The 23,076-nt window shown below is 41.3% G+C and overlaps 1 long non-coding RNA gene and 1 pseudogene across 1 annotated transcript; both read right to left on the bottom strand.

Moving 5' to 3' along the window:
• Window positions 1–23,076, bottom strand: part of LOC128659972 (zinc finger protein 585A-like) — a 211,305-nt pseudogene that overhangs the window by 60,309 nt on the left and 127,920 nt on the right.
• LOC128659974 (uncharacterized) lies at window positions 1,496–22,993 on the bottom strand. The gene is made up of 4 exons (XR_008402493.1): window positions 22,967–22,993; window positions 5,656–5,742; window positions 3,047–5,517; window positions 1,496–2,600 (listed from the first exon to the last, which is right to left on the bottom strand). It is a non-coding gene; the product is annotated as an uncharacterized LOC128659974 (long non-coding RNA).

Below are 23,076 nucleotides of genomic sequence, written 5' to 3' on the forward strand. Positions count from 1 at the left end.
TGGAAGCCTTAACAAACACATACATTTAAGCAGCATCATAAATAGGGACAAAGGGACAGTAAACTATGATATTGTTTTTTAAGGTTTATTTGTGTATTTGAAATAGCTGAATTTCTATTTTGAAGCCACAACCTAATCAAATGGATTGAGCTTGTAGGTATAATCAGATCTCATTACTTTATCACATTGTGTACATATACTTGCTTCTTTACTTTATATTTGTTCTTAAAACAATCACCAATACTTGGAGAGAACAATGGGAAATCATAATTGTATTACCTTTATCTCTTTAGAACCCACTGGGAGTGTAATTTATTCTAATGTCAACACAGCTTGGCATTGATGCCAAAATATATAAAGGAACAGTCAAGTCCAAAGAAAACCTTCTTGTTTCAAATAGGGCACCAGCCAGGAGATGGAGTTTAAAATAAACAAATTTTATTGAAACACTCATTAAAAAAGCCAGGATACCAGGCCATATAGTAAAATAGGGAGGTCAGCAAAGCAAACAGCTGACGCGTTTTGGCTTAGAGCCGTAATCGAAGCTGGCAAACTTTGCCCTAGGAAATTCTTACAAAACCCTAAGCTGCCTCCTATTGGTCAATGGATATTTTAATTTGCACATAAGTACACTTACAGTGTTTATTTTAAACTCCATCTCCTGGCTGGTGCCCCTTTACTCTGTACTTCTATTATGCTTGCCCTACCTAGTGAGCACAGCCAGTGATGATACTGGATCACTGATACAGCTCCAGGCGATGAGGTATAGGAGCCAACCAGATACGGCCCAATCACGGAGAAGTGGGACCTACACACCCCCGACACCATCACAAGGGAAGTTATCCTATTGGAGGATTATTGACAAAGGGGCAGTTACATCCCATCTAACTGACCACACACAGAGGATCTGTACAGACGCGCCCCCAGTGACGTCAGAGGAGATCACAACTTGGAAGCGTTAGTGTGAGACACAGAACACTACGCTCCGGCAGGGCATTTGATGCAAGTTAAATACTGCAGGAATCGAGTGAGCCCGGTGAGTCCGTTTCTATAGATCGACTTTTGTACTACTGCAATAGGGTAAGCTGATATGCTTGGTCTGTCATAGCCTCATACGTTGTGGACACTTTGCGACATGGCCTGTATTTGAACTTTATTTTGATGAACTTTGTTTGTTCCCTCCTTACGCTGTTAAGACTACTAGGAGATACCTGCCTGTGTTATTACACTATTATATATACCCATGTGTCAATTTATATTGGATGTGAGATACATTGATTTACATCTTAGAAGTGAATATTACTATATGTACCCTTCATAAACAACTATTGTGGATGTGAGTTATAGTACAAAAATATGTCATAAACATTATATTACCTGTTTTTATTGCCATTTCCACACAGGTCATATTATATGTTTTAACAATATTAGTGTAATAAAACACACCTCACATGGATGTTGATGACAATTATATGGTAAATAACTGAGGACAAGGTTTATGGTGAACTAAAAGAATATTTTATTTTTTTTGGCTTCTTGGATGAGAGAGCCGAGGTGACTGTATTGGATTTCCTTGTTCTCCTGGTTTTAGAAGATTCTGGTGTTTCTGCTGGTGTGCTGGCCACAGATGATATGCTTGAGACAGTGTCCTGCTGGTGTGTAAAGTGCTCAACCAACACACCCAAGAGTTGATTTTGTTCTCTCCATCTACTGTCCATTTGCATCTGCATATCAGACAGAATTCACATTATCTGTGACTGGTTTTGAACACTTGCACTTAATGATGCTGCCATGTCCCTCTGTATAGCTCTATGCTACATTGTTGGATCCTATCTTGGCTCCTGATTAACCTTTCTTGGTTCCTGAAGAACCTCTCTTGGCCTCTTTGTATGCTCTCAGTGCTTGTTATGAGCCTCCTCTGGAGTGCAATGTATTCCTCACCCAGGGGAGAATACAATCCATCCACAGGCTCTTGAGCAGCAGGGCTTCTAGTTGCTTGTGGGGCAGGGTCACCTGCATCTCCTGGTGCAAGGTCAGCTACATCTGCTGGTTCTTGTGGGGCAGGTTCAGCTACATCTGCTGGTTCTTGTGGGGCAGGTTCAGCTGCAACCAATGGTTCTTTTGGGGCAGGTTCAGATGCATCTGATGGTGCTTGAGGTGCAGCTGTAGTTTCTGCTATATTTCCATCTGCAGATGGTGGAGCTCATCCAAGTGATGAGGATGGTGGAGCTCGTTCAAGTGATGAGGATGGTCGAGCTCTTATGGTTGATTGATAGTCCCACTGATGACCAGTGTGTGACCACTCAGCCTGTCCAATTGGCACTTCTTGTGACATAGTCTGTGGGTAAAATCCATGACTGCCATGAGATTGTGTTGTGGGGGGAGGGTAAATACATGGACCCTTTGTGGCTGTCTTGGCTCCCCCTCAAAGCCAAAGGGAGGATATTCCTCTGGCCAGGAATCTTGTCAGGGGTCATATGGCAATGGTGGTGGCATCAGTCCCAAGTCCTCAACTGAAGCCATCCAACCATGCTCATGCCTAGGAGCATACTGTGGTGGTGGTGGTGGCATGGATATTTGTATCATCGTAACAGGAGGTTCTGTGGAGGAGTCAAAGGATGAGAGGGATTAATACAGTAAGATATATGGCCATGTGGGCATACAATGTACATTGATACATGCTAGGGCCTATACTGATTCTCATGTCAAACGTTATAACATGCATGTGAACATTGTGAATTGTTCTCTGATTTAAATATGAGCAGTATACAGGGATGTACAGGGATGTGTTTCATACAATAGTTATGTGTTCATTCAATGAAAACTCTACATGTGACTTGTGTTACTCTGAGACATGTTAGTATTGCACTATGCCACCTCATATCATGAATTTCATTGTGTTAAGTAGCAGTAATGTCAAGTACAATTGTAGATGTTTTTGTTAGTACGCCAAATACCATGCTCCTCATTGTGTACATGAATGTGCGATATTAAAAGATGTTATATCTCAAATACATATAATACTGGTGTGTGGGATGTTACTCACCAGCATGATGTGCTGTGGTTGCAGCCCCTGAGTCATGAGCCCCTGGAAGTCCATGGATTGCTGTGATACTCAGGGACCTGCGTATCACCTCCTGTTCGCTTCTGGTGCATAGCTGCCAGCCCCATCTTTTCTTTGACCTGCCTCTTGTAGTCATTCTAACGTTTTTTAAGGCACTCAGCAGTCCTCCTCTGCGGGGGCCACACTGTTGATGGCATCCTCTAGCACCAACCATGCCGTTTTTCTCTTTTTGGCAATGCCTTTGCCCTTCTCCTGCCCGAAGAGGTCACTGTAATTGTCCATGATGGCCTGGACAAGGGCAACTTTTTCAGCAAATGAGAAGTTGGGACATCTCAGCCTCTCATCCTCCATGGACACTTGGCTTTCTCCCTGTGATGTCCCTGGTGTGGGTTCCTCCCTATCCTCTCCCTCCTCCCCCCTTCTGTCCCCATGTGCACCCTCTGTCCCTCTCTTAGATGTGCCTGCTCTCTGCCAGTACTTAAGATGGCGATGACAATTGTGGGGTGGGGGAGGGAAGGGAGCTGTTTGAGGGGGGTCAGGATGTGTCAGGTGGGAGGCTGATCTCTACACTAAAGCTAAAATTAACCCTACAAGCTACCTAACACCTTAACTGCTGGGCATAATACACGTGTGGTGCGCAGCAGCATATTGCAACCTTCTAATTAACAAAAAGAAATGCCAAAGCCATATATGTCTGCTATTTCTGAACAAAGGGGATCCTAGAGAAGAATTTACAATTACTTGTGCCATGATTGCACTAACTGTTTGTAAATAATTTCAGTGAGAAACCTAAAATTGTGAAAAAGTTTGTGACAAAGTTAACGATTTTTTTTATTTAAACGCATTTGGCATGAAATATACCAAAATGGGCCTAGATCAATACTTTGGGTTGTCTTCTAAAAATGTGGCGCCCTCTTTTTTATTTCTAATTTTCAGACTCTTCACTCCGAGGACCAGAGGAGCCGCCGCTTCACATTTGTGCTACACTTTTGCCCGTCCACACGCATTTCATTCACGATTTACGCTCACCTTTAACAGAGCCACACAGAGTTTTACCTGCCTTGGACTAGACGCAGCATACCATTGACTCACCAGTGTGCTAACCACTGAGAGTGCTAGTCTGCCTGATAGCACCGGTCACAGCACGGTGCATATCCTTTCGGTAAGCCTTTTGATTGTATCTACTTTGACTCAGATCCAACAATATTACGCTATGCGGCGCCCTCTTTTTTATTTCTAATTTTCTACTTGTCTTCTAAAAAAATTCATATACATGTCAAGGGATATTCAGGGATTCCTGACAGATATCAGTGTTTCAATTTAACTATCGCTAATTTGGGGGGGGGGGAAATGGTTTGGAAATAGCAAAGTGCTACTTGTATTTATTGCCCTATAACTTGCAAAAAAAGCAAAGAACATGGAAACATTTGGGTATTTCTAAACTCAGGACAAAATTTAGAAACTATTAAGCATGGGTGTTTTTTGGTGGTTGTAGATGTGTAACAGATTTTGGGGGTCAAAGTTAGAAAAAGTGTTTTTTTTTTCAATTTTTTCCTTATATTTTATACTTTTTTTATAGTAAATTATTGATGAAAATAATGGTATCTTTAGAAACTCCATTTAATGGCGAGAAAATCAGTATATAATATGTGGGGGTACAGTAAATGAGTAAGAGGAAAATTACAGCTAAACACAAACATAGCAAAAATGTAACAATAGCCTTGGTCCCAAACGGTAAGAAAATGGAAAAGTGCTGTGGTCCTTAAGGGATTAAACTAAGGAAATTGTGGGTTTTCCCATCATTAGAATTATAAGTGCACACTACAGGCTTCATAAACCTGACCCTGCTACATGTCTTCCCCTAGTAAGTCTGCGCAGGGGTGATAAGATCATGTAAAACAATACAAGTGTTACTAACAAAATACCAGTGACAACCCTTTGTCTACTCAGTAACAAGATCAAATTGTCTCCTACAAATAAGGCAAACTATGTGTGTGTGGGTGTGGGGGGGGGTTCGCCATTAAAAAACTAAGTGTTAATCTGTTTGGAAAGTGTATTCACTAGGCTTGTATGTTAGATTAATGGAACACCACACACAAATCTCATGAAAATATATTATACTTGCCAGCATTTTAAAATGAATCGGGAAATAACATGAATGTGCCTGCACATGCTAGATGTGCACTCCCTTGCAAGTCCTGGGACTAAAATATCTTTACAGTAGCGTGTGAATATTTTGAGGTAAATATCTTTCTGATTTAACATAAATGTGAAAGCGTGAGTTAAAGTAAAAAGTTCATTCAATAGTGGAAGGATATGTCCATTCCTAGAGGGATCTCTTGGGACAGTGCTCTTCAATATATTCCTCAAAATGGAAGAGAGGAAAAAATAATAGTGTAACTTTGGAAAGTGGAAGACCTATTTAGGGATGTAACAATTTAAGGGTTCATTTTCTGAAAGGAAGGAGAAAATGGGATTGTGTTAAAAAGGAAGTGTTCCCTGCAGGGCAGGGCAGGGGGAGGGAGCGTTAGGAGGAGGAGGAGATTCAGAGCTGATCATAGAGCTGCAGAACTGAAAGTAAAACCACTAACCTGTTTCTTGTCTTGCAGGTTTCAGCATGGAGAGGTCCAAGCGTTCTGCGAAGGCCCCACGAAGATTCGTTGAGGAAGAGGATGCCCCTGCAAGAAAGAAAAAGCCTGGGGTTACTGCTAGTGGTGATATCCCTCTCTCTACTATGGTGGTTTCTGTAGTTTCTAACTTTCCTGTCTCTCAAGCTGTTTCTGTTCCTGTGTGCTCTGTGTTTTCTACTGCTTTTTTCCCTTCTTATTCTATTTCTCTTCCTGTCCCTGCTCCTGGCCCTGTTTTTCCCTCCCCTTCTGTTTCCTAATGTTTCCGTTTCTTCCTCTTCACCTCTTGTGTCTCATCACCCCCCCCCTCTCTTTTCCCCTCTTCTGTGATATTATCTGTCCCTACTGTTTCCTCTCTGTCCCTGTCTAATGCCTCTCAGTTGTTAGGTTTAGTGGGGCAGCCGGTTCCTAGTTGGAATCCGGCTGTTGCTCCCCAATCAGTGGCGGATCAGCTACTGTACTCCCCGAAGATGCTTTTCTCTACGGGGAGTGTCAGGGAATCACCATCCCCCACTTGTGTGTCTGGTCAGAGGGGAATGCAAGGTAGGCCATGCGCTCCTATTATTGAGGCTCCATGTGGGGATCCAGCTTCTTTCTCTGTGCAGCTGCGCACGTGCGCCCGCTCTAGCCCTGCCCACAGCACTTCCGGTCGCCATCTTGGGACCGTCTACGCAGGCCAATTTCTCTGCGGCGATGTCTGGGGCAGGAGCATCTGCAGTTATCTTTGAGGCCCTGGGTCATCAGGTCCCTGCGGTCTGTATCAATCAGGTAGGTGGAGCCACAGGAGGCAGCGGGGTGTCCTTCACTCGTAGGGGAAGTGCTATGAGCAAGGGGAAGGTAACTAAAAAAGGAGTACATAAGCCTAAAAAGAACAGTAAGAAGGGTCATACTGCAATTAAGGGGCCATTAGGGCTTTTTGGGACACCAGTGCATGGGGGGTCAGTTGAGATCTGATGGCAAGTCTGAGGAAAAGATTGATATCTAGGCATATTTCAGGGGGGCATACTACAGGGACTATGATGCTCAGGGGTACGGCTGGGGAGTCCTCAGGGCAGCTTGTTTCTCCCTACGTTGCTCCTACTTTTCCTTTTGTGTCACAGGTTCCCAACACTGCGGAAAGTGCGCAGGATGGCGGAGTGGATGCTGGCAGGGCGTCAAAAGGCAGACCAACGGCTGGAGAGCAGGTAATGGTGGGTGCATCCGGATCCTCGCAGACCGGGGCGACGGCAGTCGGAGTGGTATCGGCATCTGGAAACGGTGAGCTTGCACTTACACAACACACTAGCAGCGTTTTGTGGGAAAGGGTTCACGCGCCAATGAAACTCGGGGCAATCTTCAGGGCACTTAGGGATTACCCGGATAGGGAGATGGCGGATTTTTTGCAGGTAGGTTTAGCTTATGGTTTTAGAATACCAGTTAAAAAGTTAGTTTGTCCCCCATTTGCGGTTCGCAATTTAAAATCGACATACCAATTTCCGGAAGCCTTGCAAGAGAAGATAGATAAGGAGGTTAGATTAGGTAGAGTGGCGGGCCCTTTTTTGTCCCCTCCGCTTGAGAATTTAGTGGTGTCCCCATTGGGCATTGTGCCCAAGAAAGAACTGGGGAAGTTCAGACTCATTTAGCATCCATCACACCCGAAAAGGAATTCGGTGAACGTTTGATGAGGCTGACATGTCAGTGGCCTATCAATCGTTTGAATCGGCATTAGCTATTGTACAGAGTTTAGGGGTGGAGACAGAGATGGCTAAAGTAGACATCGAATCTGCATTTCAGCTTCTACCGACACATCCAGATAGTTTTCATTTGATGGGTTGCAGGGCTGGGGGACGGTACTATGTAAACCGTGCCTGCCGATAGGATGTGCCATCTCTTGTGCATATTTTGAACGTTTTAGTTCATTTCTTCATTGGGCAGTGGTACGCAGGTCTAGCCTCGGTCAGGTGGCTCATTATCTGGATGACTTTCTGTTCTTAGGGGCTGCAGGGTCTGGCGAATGTGCTTACCTCTTAGGGACGATGCCATCTCTGTTGGCAGAGTTTGGGGTTCCTTTAGCTAGTGAGAAAACGGAGGGTCCAGCTACATGTCTTGTTTTCCTGGGCATCAAGTTGGATACAGTGGCTAAGGAGTGTAGACTTCTGCTGGAAAAAATTTGGGCTGCCACTGCGTCCATTTCGGTTTTCCTGGAGACAGATCATGCTACCTTAAGAGAGTTTCAATCATTGTTGGGTACACTAAATTTTCCTACTAGAGTCATGCCTATGGGTAAGATATTTAACCATAGGATGGAGGCCGCTACAAGGGGTTTAACCAACCCGGGGGCACGTATCATGTTATCTAAGGCAATCATTGCTGATTTGCGTGTATGGTTGTAATTTTTGAAAGACTTTAATGGGATTAGGATCTGGAGGACTTCTCCGGTTTCCATTAGAGTTACACCTGTACACGGACGCTGCGGGTAGTGCAGGTTTTGGGGCGTATTTTGACGGCATGTGGTATTCTTCACCTTGGCCGCAGGATTGGAGCAGTGCAGGTTTAGTTAGGAATTTGACCCTCTTGGAGTTATTCCCTATCTTAGTTGCTGTTGAGCTATGGTGGGAAAAGTTACAGAAAAGAGTGGTAGTTTTTTGGTGCGACAATCAAAGCGTGGTTTATGCCATTAATGGGCTTTCTGCTAGTTCTCCACCTGTGGTGAATGTTCTAAGGCAGTTAGTGCTTAGATGTTTGAGGCATGACATTGTGTTCAGCGCTAGACATGTCCCAGGGGTTCAGAATGAGATCGCAGATGCTCTTTCTCGGTTTAAGTGGGATAAGTTTAGGGAACTAGCACCAAAGGCAGAGGTCCGGGGTAACGGGTGTCCAACATATCTCTGGCAGGTGGTGAGTTCTGGGGAGCTGCGGTAAGGCTGTGGAAGGGTTCGCTAGCACCTAGGTCTTGGTAGGCAGTGGGGTACCTTTTTAAAGCTCTTTGATACTACTTGGAGTACACCTTTTGTGCAGTTGTTCATTACTTGGTTGGGTTCAATATAAATGGCAGGTTATCCAATGGTGCTATAGGAGGTAAGGCAGCGGCATTTTTTCTCTAAACTGCATGGGGTAGAGGATGTCACTAGAAGATTGTAAGACAGGGCGGCTTTGAAGGGAGTGCGTAGGTTAGGGGGTAAGAGGAAAAATCTGAGGGAGCCATTTGGGCAGCATCCCAGACAGGAGGTCAGCAGTTAAGATTACTGGCTGACAAAGTGTCAATTAGGTGGTTGGGTAGGAGGGACATGTTGTGGTCACATCTGCACGAGCAGGTTGCTGAAGCCAGAAGGAGATGGGGCAGGCCTCATTTTATTCTCCTAAAGGGTTCCCAAGTGAAGAGGAAACTAAATAGGGATGTCAGTAAGGAGGTGCTGGCTTCAGGGGGGGAAGGTAGTTATGCATTACAATATTCGTATTGATCATGCTGGACTGTTCAGGAAGGATCAGGTGCATTTGTCCGATAGAGGTACTGATTTGTTCCTGGGAAATATTAGGCAGGTCCTGGCTTCAGGTTATGTTTAGTGGGGCAAGAGTACCTTGTCCTCTTTTTGGTGGCGGAAAGGGGTTTGGTATAAAATTCCAATTGGCCGGTAGCATCATAGAAGGAAAAAACAGCGGGCATTCAGGACCCTAGTCATGAGGGGCTAGGGATAGGTCGGCTCGCTGGTCGATCTTCCTTGGGCTGAGACATAGGCGGAATGAGAGCGTCCTCATTCCCAGGGCGACCACACCCTTTAGAGGGTTAATTAGGACAAGATCATCTTGCCAGCTGGGTAGCTATGCATTATTAAAGTTATTTATTTACCTATTTAATAAAGCAACCCCTCCCCCCGCTGGGGAGGTTTTTTTTTTCTCCCAACCCTGAGTGTTGTGTCTTTATTGTAAGTTTGGTATTGTGTAGGGTTGGTATTATGTTGACTGAATTTAGCTAAAAAAAAAAAACCCTTAGGAAAGTGGAGGACCTATTTAGGGATGTAACAATTTAAGGGTTAATTTTTTTAAAGGAAGGAGAAAATGGGATTGTGTTAAAAGGAAGTGTTCCCTGCAGGGCAGGGGGGAGGGAGCTTTAGGAGGAGGAGAAGATTCAGAGCCGATAATAGAGCTGCAGAACTGAAAGTAAAACCACTAACCTGTTTCTTTTCTTCCCTCCCAGCCCTCCCTGTTTTATTGTTGTTCGTTGTGGTTCCTTTACAGGTTCTGAAGCAGATGGAGGTGTGCAGATCTAAGGCAGCTGGCTTAGTTTCCTTTGGCGAGGGGCTACAGTCATGTGGACCTTTGTAAGCTCAAAGGCGCTAATTGGTAGTATGGGGTCTCCCTTCTGAAATAACAGTCTTTTGGCTGGGGGACAGTTGACTATCAAGTGTTGGACACTCCTTTAGCCCTAAATTGTTAGGTTGGGGGTCTGCATGGTGGCATGCTTTCCCAAGTGTTGCGGAAAGGGGTGTGGCATAAAATTCCAATTAGCCGGTAGCATCATAGAAGGAAAGTACAGCGGGCGTTCAGGACCCTAGTCACGAGGGGCTAGGGATAGGTTAGCTCGCTGGTCGATCTTCCTTGGGCCGAGACGTAAGCGGAATGAGGGCATCCTCATTCCCAGAGCGGCTACACCCCTTAGAGGGTTAATTAGGACAAGATCATCTTGCCAGCGATGCAGTATTAAAGTTATTTATTTACTTATTTCATAAAGCAACCCCTCCCCCCGTTGCATATATGTAAGTTTGGTATTGTGTAGGGTTGGTATGATGTTAACTGAATTTAGCTAAAAAATGTAACCCCTTAGTAAAAAAGCAGAGAACACTTGTAGGTAAGGACAAATTCTTCCACTATTGAATGAACTTTTTAGTTTAATTTACGCGTTCACATTTATGTTATTTTGTTTCACTTTGTGAATCATTTGTACATTTATTTTTTATCTTTTTGTTTTAGATTGAGATGTTTGAGCACGTTATACTGACCAATTTGTAAAGTCTGCCCAAGATCTTTCTAGGATTATTAGAACTAAACAGAATAATAATATGATTGAGGCAATAAAAAAAATCAAGGTGTAAGATATACAAATACTAGAAATATTAATACATTTTGAGTATTATAAAAATATCTATAATAAAAGGTGAGGTAAATCAGCGGAATAGGAATAAAATTTTGGGATAAAATATCTTTGCGCCCCAGATTTCTTTTGATGATTTGCAATTCCTGAATCAGAAGTCTATCCATAAAAGAAATGCAGACGTTGATTAAACAAAATGTAAAAAAGCATCTGGCCAGAGTAACTCCATATGGAAGTTTACAAAATGATGCCAGCTGTCATTATATCTACCTTAGTTACATGAATATTACTGTGAACAGGATTTAAAATCTTTATATTGTTCATTCTCTAATATAATTACCCTTAAATATTAATCTTCCAGATCTATACAACATAATGGTAGAAAATCTATTTAAAGGGACATAATACTCATATGCTAAATCATTTGAAACTGATGCAGTATAACTGTAAAAAGCTGACAGGAAAATATCACCTGAGCATCTCTATGTAAAAAAGGAAGATATTTTACCTCACAATTTCCTCAGCTCAGCAGAGTTAGTTCTGTGTAAAAAGTTATACTTCACCTGCTCCCAGCTGCAGGTAAAAATAAAAAAATAATGAAGAAATGAACAGCAGCCAATCAGCATCAGCAGTGCTGAGGTTATGAACTCTTACTGTGATCTCATGAGATTTGACTTAACTCTCATGAGATTTCATAGTAAGCTTCCTTTACCTGATTGGTGAAATAATATGAGAGTTCACGATGCTCATTCCCTAAGATGTCCCAGGACAGACATACTAATATGCTGCTTAGAAATCCTTTACAATGGGAGGTGGCTACTGAGGAACTTTTGAGGTAAAATATCTTTCTTTTTTACATAGAGATGTTCAGGAGATATTTTCTAGTCAGCTTTTTACAGCTATGCTGCATCACTTTCAAGTGTTTAAACATTTGGGTATTATGGCCCTTTAAGTGGGGCCATATCACAACGTTACAAATATATTATATTCTTTGTTTTCTTTCATTTATATGAAACAATATTTTCTCCTGAAATAAATATTAAATATCAGTTGTTTAAATATATGGATCCTGCAGTATTGGTATTTTTTCTTCCTACTAATTCTCACTGTCAGACATTTTGTCATGTGCTCCACCCCCAGTCCTTGGTCAATACTGAGTTGTCTTAAATCAAACTGCAATAGGGTGTGGGAGAGATAGGCACTAAAATGTTCATTTCAATTGGTATATTGGTTAGAGATAAGGAAAGGAAGCCTGTTTAAATAGAGTAAAAACATCATGAGTTATGGTCTCCTGGCAAGCTCAGTCCATTTAAAAAAAGACTATAAAATATAAAATGTGAATTTCAAAAGATCAGTAGATTATTTTTCCTGATATTATTTTCTGCCTCTGTACCATGTGACAGCTATCAGCCAATAACAGACTCATATTTGTATATAATGTAAACTCCTGCATATGTTAAGTAGGAGCCGCTGTCTCAGGTCATTTAAAGGCTGTGTACAATTTAATAATGAAAATAAATTACAAACAGCAAACAGTTATTTCACATAAAAACTAAAGCTAAAAGGTGAAATTTCCCATACACTATTTTATACACCGGTAAAACAAGTCATTAGAAACAAATTAAAGGGACAGCAAAGTCACAATTACACTTTTATGATTCAAATTAAAACAACTCTACAATTTCCGTCTATTATCAAATCTGCTTTATTTCCTTGGGGACCTTTGTGGCAAAGCTTATAATGCACTATGGTGCGCTAGCTGCTGATTAGTGGCACATACAAGCCTCTTGACATTGGTTCACCTTATGTGCTCAGCTAGCTCCCAGTAGTGCATTGCTGCTGCTTCAATAAAGGATACCTAGATAATGAAGCCAATATCATAATAGAAGTATAGTGGAAAGTTGTTTAAAATTATCTGTTCTATTTAAATAATGAAAAACCATTTTGGGTTTCTTACCTAAGATGGCAGAAATTATTTAAAAGGTGGAGGGCTGGAGAGCTTTTTGGGAGGGATCAGGGAGGTGGGAAGGTAAGGGGGTAATCATACACTGAAGAAAATAATAAATACAAAAATGGTCTAAAACTGCGAACTGTCTGCTAGTACCTTAGATGGGGCGACCAGTGGGGGGAGAGGAGCAAACAGAGCTGTTTGAGAGGGGTCATGGGGTGGGAAGTATCAGGCGGGAGAGCAATTTCTACACTAAAGCTAAACTTAACCTTACAAGCTACCCGGTTAACCCCTTCACTGCTGGGAATAGTAAGCGTGGTGCCCAGCAGCAATTCACTTTCTTCTAATTACCAAAAAGCAATGACCATGTCTGTTTGCTATTTTTGAACAAAAGGGAATCCAAATAAACTTTTATAACCATTTATGCTATGATTGCACAAGCGCTATGTAGATAATTTTAGGGAGAATCCCAAACTTTGTGAAAAAGTTTTTTATTTGATCACATTTGGCTGTGAACTGGTTGCATTTACTATACCGAAATGGGCCTAGATCAATACTTTGGGTTGTCTACTAAAAATAACATAATTTATGTAAGAACTTACCTGATAAATTCATTTCTTTCATATTAGCAAGAGTCCATGAGCTAGTGACGTATGGGATATACATTCCTACCAGGAGGGGCAAAGTTTCCCAAACCTTAAAATGCCTATAAATACAACCCTCACCACACCCACAATTCAGTTTAACGAATAGCCAAGAAGTGGGGTGATAAGAAAAAAGTGCGAAAGCATATAAAATAAGGAATTGGAATAATTGTGCTTTATACAAAAAAATCATAACCACCACAAAAAAGGGCGGGCCTCATGGACTCTTGCTAATATGAAAGAAATTAATTTATCAGGTAAGTTCTTACATAAATTATGTTTTCTTTCATGTAATTAGCAAGAGTCCATGAGCTAGTGACGTATGGGATAATGACTACCCAAGATGTGGATCTTTCCACGCAAGAGTCACTAGAGAGGGAGGGATAAAATAAAGACAGCCAATTCCTGCTGAAAATAATCCACACCCAAAATAAAGTTTAATGAAAAACATAAACAGAAGATTCAAACTGAAACCGCTGCCTGAAGTACTTTTCTACCAAAAACTGCTTCAGAAGAAGAAAATACATCAAAATGGTAGAATTTAGTAAAAGTATGCAAAGAGGACCAAGTTGCTGCTTTGCAAATCTGATCAACCGAAGCTTCATTCCTAAACGCCCAGGAAGTAGAAACTGACCTAGTAGAATGAGCTGTAATCCTTTGAGGCGGAGTTTTACCCGACTCGACATAGGCATGATGAATTAAAGATTTCAACCAAGATGCCAAAGAAATGGCAGAAGCTTTCTGGCCTTTTCTAGAACCGGAAAAGATAACAAATAGACTAGAAGTCTTTCGGAAAGACTTAGTAGCTTCAACATAATATTTCAAAGCTCTAACAACATCCAAAGAATGCAACGATTTCTCCTTAGAATTCTTAGGATTAGGACATAATGAAGGAACCACAATTTCTCTACTAATGTTGTTGGAATTCACAACTTTAGGTAAAAATTCAAAAGAAGTTCGCAACACCGCCTTATCCTGATGAAAAATCAGAAAAGGAGACTCACAAGAAAGAGCAGATAATTCAGAGACTCTTCTGGCAGAAGAGATCGCCAAAAGGAACAAAACTTTCCAAGAAAGTAATTTAATGTCCAATGAATGCATAGGTTCAAACGGAGGAGCTTGAAGAGCCCCCAGAACCAAATTCAAACTCCAAGGAGGAGAAATTGACTTAATGACAGGTTTTATACGAACCAAAGCTTGTACAAAACAATGAATATCAGGAAGATTAGCAATCTTTCTGTGAAAAAGAACAGAAAGAGCAGAGATTTGTCCTTTCAAAGAACTTGTGGATAAACCTTTATCTAAACCATCCTGAAGAAACTGTAAAATTCTCGGAATTCTAAAAGAATGCCAAGAAAAATGATGAGAAAGACACCAAGAAATATAAGTCTTCCAGACTCTATAATATATCTCTCTGGATACAGATTTACGAGCCTGTAACATAGTATTAATCACAGAGTCAGAGAAACCTCTTTGACCAAGAATCAAGCGTTCAATCTCCATACCTTTAAATTTAAGGATTTGAGATCCTGATGGAAAAAAGGACCTTGCGACAGAAGGTCTGGTCTTAGCGGAAGAGTCCACGGATGGCAAGAGGCCATCCGGACAAGATCCGCATACCAAAACCTGTGAGGCCATTCCGGAGCTATCAGCAGAACAAACGAGCATTCCTTCAGAATCTTGGAGATTACTCTTGGAAGAAGAACTAGAGGCGGAAAGATATAGGCAGGATGATACTTCCAAGGAAGTGATAATGCATCCACTGCTTCCGCCTGAGGATCCCGGGATCTGGACAGATACCTGGGAAGTTTCTTGTTTAGATGAGACGCCATCAGATCTATTTCTGGAAGCTCCCACATTTGAACAATCTGAAGAAATACCTCTGGGTGAAGAGACCATTCGCCTGGATGCAACGTTTGGTGACTGAGATAATCCGCTTCCCAATTGTCTATACCTGGGATATGAACCGCAGAGATTAGACAGGAGCTGGATTCCGTCCAAACCAGAATTCGAGATACTTCTTTCATAGCCAGAGGACTGTGAGTCCCTCCTTGATGATTGATGTATGCCACAGTTGTGACATTGTCTGTCTGAAAACAAATGAACGATTCTCTCTTCAGAAGAGGCCAAGACTGAAGAGCTCTGAAAATTGCACGGAGTTCCAAAATATTGATCGGTAATCTCACCTCCTGAGATTCCCAAACTCCTTGTGCCGTCAGAGATCCCCACACAGCTCCCCAACCTGTGAGACTTGCATCTGTTGAAATTACAGTCCAGGTCGGAAGCACAAAAGAAGCCCCCTGAATTAAACGATGGTGATCTGTCCACCACGTTAGAGAGTGTCGTACAATCGGTTTTAAAGATATTAATTGAGATATCTTTGTGTAATCCCTGCACCATTGATTCAGCATACAGAGCTGAAGAGGTCGCATGTGAAAACGAGCAAAGGGGATCGCGTCCGATGCAGCAGTCATAAGACCTAGAATTTCCATGCATAAGGCTACCGAAGGGAATGATTGTGACTGAAGGTTTCGACAAGCTGAAATCAATTTTAGACGTCTCTTGTCTGTCAAAGACAGAGTCATGGACACTGAATCTATCTGGAAACCCAGAAAGGTTACCCTTGTCTGAGGAATCAATGAACTTTTTAGTGAATTGATCCTCCAACCATGATCTTGAAGAAACAACACAAGTCGATTCGTATGAGATTCTGCTAAATGTAAAGACTGAGCAAGTACCAAGATATCGTCCAAATAAGGAAATACCACAATACCCTGTTCTCTGATTACAGACAGAAGGGCACCGAGAACCTTTGTAAAAATTCTTGGAGCTGTAGCTAGGCCAAACGGCAGAGCCACAAACTGGTAATGCTTGTCCAGAAAAGAGAATCTCAGGAACTGATAATGATCTGGATGAATCGGAATATGCAGATATGCATCCTGTAAATCTATTGTGGACATATAATGCCCTTGCTGAACAAAAGAAAAGATAGTCCTTACAGTTACCATTTTGAACGTTGGTATCCTTACATAACGATTCAATATTTTTAGATCCAGAACTGGTCTGAAGGAATTCTCCTTCTTTGGTACAATGAAGAGATTTGAATAAAACCCCATCCCCTGTTCCAGAACTGGAACTGGCATAATTACTCCAGCCAACTCTAGATCTGAAACACAATTCAGAAATGCTTGAGCTTTCACTGGATTTACTGGGACACGGGAAAGAAAAAATCTCTTTGCAGGAGGTCTCATCTTGAAACCAATTCTGTACCCTTCTGAAACAATGTTCTGAATCCAAAGATTGTGAACAGAATTGATCCAAATTTCTTTGAAAAAACGTAACCTGCCCCCTACCAGCTGAGCTGGAATGAGGGCCGCACCTTCATGTGGACTTAGAAGCTGGCTTTGCTTTTCTAGAAGGCTTGGATTTATTCCAGACTGGAGATGGTTTCCAAACTGAAACTGCTCCTGAGGATGAAGGATCAGGCTTTTGTTCTTTGTTGAAACGAAAGGAACGAAAACGATTATTAGCCCTGTTTTTACCCTTAGATTTTTTATCCTGTGGTAAAAAAGTTCCTTTCCCACCAGTAACAGTTGAGATAATAGAATCCAACTGAGAACCAAATAATTTGTTACCCTGGAAAGAAATGGAAAGTAGAGTTGATTTAGAAGCCATATCAGCATTCCAAGTTTTAAGCCATAAAGCTCTTCTAGCTAAAATAGCTAGAGACATAAACCTGACATCAACTCTGATAATATCAAAAATGGCATCACAGATAAAATTATTAGCATGTTGAAGAAGAAGAATATTATTATGAGAATCATGATCTGTTACTTGTTGCGCTAAAGTTTCCAACCAAAAAGTTGAAGCTGCAGCAACATCAGCCAATGATATAGCAGGTCTAAGAAGATTACCTGAACACAGATAAGCTTTTCTTAGAAAGGATTCAATTTTCCTATCTAAAGGATCCTTAAACGAAGTACCATCTGACGTAGGAATAGTAGTACGTTTAGCAAGGGTAGAAATAGCCCCATCAACTCTAGGGATTTTGTCCCAAAATTCTAATCTGTCAGACGGCACAGGATATAATTGCTTAAAACGTTTAGAAGGAGTAAATGAATTACCCAATTTATCCCATTCTCTGGAAATTACTTCAGAAATAGCACTAGGAACAGGAAAAACTTCTGGAATAACCACAGGAGATTTAAAGACCTTATCTAAACGTTTAGAATTAGTATCAAGAGGACCAGAATCCTCAATTTCTAAAGCAATTAGTACTTCTTTAAGTAAAGAACAAATAAATTCCATTTTAAATAAATATGAAGATTTATCAGCATCAATCTCTGAGACAGAATCCTCTGAACCAGAAGAGTCATCAGAATCAGAATGATGATGTTCATTTAAAAATTCATCTGTATAAAGAGAAGTTTTAAAATATTTTTTATGTTTACTAGAAGGAGGAATAACAGACATAGCCTTCTTGATGGATTCAGAAACAAAATCTCTTATGTTATCAGGAACATTCTGAACATTAGATGTTGATGGAACTGCAACAGGTAATGGTACATTACTAAAGGAAATATTATCTGCATTAACAAGTTTGTCATGACAATTAATACAAACAACAGCTGGAGGAATAGCTACCAAAAGTTTACAGCAGATACACTTAGCTTTGGTAGTTCCAGCACCAGACAGCGATTTTCCTGAAGTATCTTCTGACTCAGATGCAACGTGAGACATCTTGCAATATGTAAGAGAAAAAACAACATATAAAGCAAAATTGATCAAATTCCTTAAATGACAGTTTCAGGAATGGGAAAAAATGCCAATGAACAAGCTTCTAGCAACCAGAAGCAAAGAAAAAATGAGACTTAAATAATGTGGAGACAAAAGCGACGCCCATATTTTTTAGCGCCAAATAAGACGCCCACATTATTTGGCGCCTAAATGCTTTTTGGCGCCAAAAATTACGCCACATCCGGAACGCCGACATCTTTGGCGCAAAAGAACGTTAAAAATGACGCAACTTCCGGCGACACGTATGACGCCGGAAACAGAAAAGATTTTTTGCGGCAAAAAAGTCTGCGCCAAGAATGACGCAATAAAATGAAGCATTTTCAGCCCCCGCGAGCCTAACAGCCCACAGGGAAAAAAAGTCACATTTTTAAAGGTAAGAAAAATAATTGATTCAAGTGCATTATCCCAAATATGAAACTGACTGTCTGAAAATAAGGAATGTTGAACATTCTGAGTCAAGGCAAATAAATGTTTGAATACATATATTTAGAACTTTATAAACAAAGTGCCCAACCATAGCTTAGAGTGTCACAGAAAATAAGATTTACTTACCCCAGGACACTCATCTACATGTTTGTAGAAAGCCAAACCAGTACTGAAACGAGAATCAGCAGAGGTAATGGTATATAAATAAGAGTATATCGTCGATCTGAAAAGGGAGGTAAGAGATGAATCTCTACGACCGATAACAGAGAACCTATGAAATAGATCCCCTAGAGGAAGACCATTGTATTCAAATAGGCAATACTCTCCTCACATCCCTCTGACATTCACTGCACGCTGAGAGGAAAACCGGGCTCCAACCTGCTGCGGAGCGCATATCAACGTAGAATCTAGCACAAACTTACTTCACCACCTCCATAGGAGGCAAAGTTTGTAAAACTGAATTGTGGGTGTGGTGAGGGGTGTATTTATAGGCATTTTAAGGTATGGGAAACTTTGCCCCTCCTGGTAGGAATGTATATCCCATACGTCACTAGCTCATGGACTCTTGCTAATTACATAAAAGAAATATAGTTTTATATAGGTAAATAAAAAAATAAAAAACAAGGCTCTATTTCTGTTTAAATGTAGTTATGGCAAAAATGCTCTGGTCTTTTGGGGAAGATTTAGTCTGAAATGACCGGTCCTTAAAGGGACACTAAACCCACATTTTTTATTTCATGATTCAGATGGAGAATACCATTTTAAACAACTTTCTAATTTACTTCTATTATATAATTTGCTTCATTATCTTGATATTATTTCCTGAAAAACATATCTAGATAGGCTCAGTAGCTTCTGATTGTTGGCTGCACATAGATGTCTCATGTGATTGGTTTACCCATGTACACTGTTATTTATTTAACAAAAGATATCTAAAGAATGATGCAAATTAGATAATAGAACTAAATTGGAATGTTGTTTAAAATTGTATTTTCTATCGGAATCATGAAATAATTTTTTTGGGTTTAATGTCCCTTTAAGGGGTTAAAGTAAAGTTTTTGCTAATGTGTTATATATATTCACATATACATACACATGACAAGAGGAAACAGAGAGATATTAATAAAACACAGACCAGTAAAGTAACAAGAGATATAAAACAAACAGTAAATAACAGACAGAACCCCAAGGCAGAACATACAGTGATCTGAGATGTCATCACAGAAATGCCTAATTTAAAATTTTATTTTAGTTAAAAATGACCTGCAGAAAGTTTTTCACTAAAAAAATCTCATCGCAGAAAGTGAATAAAAGTTCTGCCTCTGGGGACAGAATATAAAACAAACCACAATATTATCTGAGAATACACAAATAGGGAGAATATGACAATCAGCACAAGGTGTTGTGTAACTGGAAGGAATAGGTGCTGGGGAAGGTGGGGTAGATAAGGTAAGAAGGGAGATAGGGAAGGATAATGTATAGGGGAGTATAGAGCACAGAGGCAGTAAATGACATAAGGTGCTATTAGACACAATGTATTGTCTGTACCTGATCACATATAACAGCCAATGACACTAAATACTGAGCATGGGCTAAATTAGCATCACTGGAGTGAAGCAGTTGGTGCTGTGCACAGACCAACTAATCGATTATGAGATTCGCTGACAACTATTTTAATAATCTATTATTATCGATTATACTGATTAGTTATTGCAGCTCTAAATTACATTGTGTAGTTCTGTATTTAGTTTAAAGGGACAGTATACTGTAAAATAGTTTTTCCCTTAATGTGTTTACAATTGCTTTTTTGTACCAACTGCAAAGTAAAAAATTTATGAAAATTAGCTTTTTAAGGTTTATTTCTGTATATTAAAAAAAATGAAGAAATATTTTAGGTTTAATGTCCCTTTAAAACTGACCCTGCTACACATCTGCCCCTAGTTAGTCTGAGCAGGGGTGATAAGATCAAGTAAAACAATACAAGTGTTGCTAACAAAACAGCAGTGACACTTTGTCTACTCTGTAACAAGGTCAGACTGGCTCCTACAAATAAGGCAAACTATGACCGGGCGCCCCTCTGCGCTAGTTACCGGGCGCCCCTCGATAAAGCAGGGCTGATAATGTTCGGTTTGGGGGCACAGTGTGTATTAACCCTTCACTGGAACAGAGAGCCACACAGTATGTATTAACCCTTCACTAGCACAGAGTGTATTAACCCATTCACTAGCACAGAGAGCAGCACAGTGTGTCTTAACCCTTCACTAGCACAGAGAGCAGTACAGTGTGTATTAACCCTTCACTAGCACAGAGAGCAGCACAGTGTGTATTAACCCTTCACTAGCACAGAGAGCAGCACAGTGTGTATTAACTCTTTACTAGCACAGAGAGCAGCACAGTGTGTATTAACCCTTCACTAGCACAGAGAGCTGCACAGTGTGAGTTAACCCTTCACTAGCACAGAGAGCTGCACAGTGTGTATTAACCCTTCACTAGCACAGAGAGCAGCACAGTGCATATTAACCCTTCACTAGCACAGAGAGCAGCACAGTGCATATTAACCCTTCACTAGCACAGAGAGCAGCACAATGAGTATTAACCCTTCACTAGCACAGAGAGCAGCACAGTGTGTATTAACCTTTCACTAGCACAGAGTGCAGCACAGTGTGTATTAACCCTTCACTAGCACAGAGAGCTGCACAGTGTGTATTAACCCTTCACTAGCACAGAGAGCAGCACGGTGTGTATTAACCCTTCACTAGCACAGAGAACAGCACAGTGTGTATTAACCCTTCACTAGCACAGAGAACAGCACAGTGTGTATTAACCCTTCACTAGCACAGAGAGCAGCACAGTGTGTATTAACCCTTCACTAGCACAGAGAACAGCACAGTGTGTATTAACCCTTCACTAGCACAGAGAACAGCACAGTGTGTATTAACCCTTCACTAACACAGAGAGCAGCACAGTGTGTATTAATCATTCACTAGCACAGAGAGCAGCACAGTGTGTATTAACCCTTCACTAGCACAGTGTGTATTAACCCTTCACTAGCACAGAGAACAGCACAGTGTGTATTAACCCTTCACTAGCACAGAGAGCAGCACAGTGTGTATTAACCCTTCACTAGCACAGAGAGCAGCACAGTGTGTATTGACCCTTCACTAGCACAGAGAGCAGCACAGTGTGTATTGACCCTTCACTAGCACAGAGAGCAGCACAGTGTGTATTAACCCTTCACTAGCACAGAGAGCAGCACAGTGTGTATTAACCCTTCACTAGCACAGAGAGCAGCACAGTGTGTATTAACCATTCACTAGCACAGAGAGCTGCACAGTGTGTATTAACCCTTCACTAGCACAGAGAGCAGCACAGTGTGTATTAACCCTTCACTAGCACAGAGAGCAGAACAGTATGTATTAACCCTTCACTAGCACAGAGAGCAGAACAGTGTGTATTAACCCTTCACTAGCACAGTGAGCAGCACAGTGTGTATTAACCCTTCACTAGCACAGAGAGCTGCACAGTGTGTATTAACCCTTCACTAGCACAGAGAGCAGCACAGTGTGTATTAACCCTTCACTAGCACAGAGAGCGGCACAGTGTGTATTAACCCTTCACTAGCACAGAGAGCAGCACAGTGTGTATTAACCCTTCACTAGCACAGAGAGCTGCACAGTGTGTATTAACCCTTCACTAGCACAGAGAGCAGCAGTGTGTATTAACCCTTCACTAGCACAGAGAGCAGCACAGTGTGTATTAACCCTTCACTAGCACAGAGAGCTGCACAGTGTGTATTAACCCCTTCACTAGCACAGAGAGCTGCACAGTGTGTATTAACCCCTTCACTAGCACAGAGAGCTGCACAGTGTGTATTAACCCCTTCACTAGCACAGAGAGCTGCACAGTGTGTATTAACCCCTTCACTAGCACAGAGAGCAGCACAGTGTGTATTAACCCTTCACTAGCACAGAGAGCTGCACAGTGTGTATTAACCCCTTCACTAGCACAGAGAGCAGCACAGTGTGTATTAACCCCTTCACTAGCACAGAGAGCTGCACAGTGTGTATTAACCCTTCACTAGCACAGAGAGCAGCACAGTGTGTATTAACCCTTCACTAGCACAGAGTAGCACAGTGTGTATTAACCCTTCACTAGCACAGAGAGCAGCACAGTATGTATTAACCCTTCACTAGCACAGAGAGCTGCACAGTGTGAGTTAACCCTTCACTAATACAAAGAGTTAAACAGCACTTAGTAACCCATTGCCTGGCACAAGCAGATGAATAACATGCACTAAAAGAACAACATTTATAACAATTATAAACTTTTTAAGAAGACTAGAAAGTGACTAAAACGTTTTATCACACAATACACACAGCCTGACTCACTCACCCAGCAGCAGCTGCACAGGAAGTAAATGGGAGGGGAACAACAGAACAAAACACTGGAGCTCCACTATAGACAGGAAACATCATGTGACCTCCACTCAAAGGTTTTTTTGT

This window comes from Bombina bombina, chromosome 5, assembly GCF_027579735.1.
Source record: "Bombina bombina isolate aBomBom1 chromosome 5, aBomBom1.pri, whole genome shotgun sequence".
NCBI classification, from domain to species: domain Eukaryota; kingdom Metazoa; phylum Chordata; class Amphibia; order Anura; family Bombinatoridae; genus Bombina; species Bombina bombina.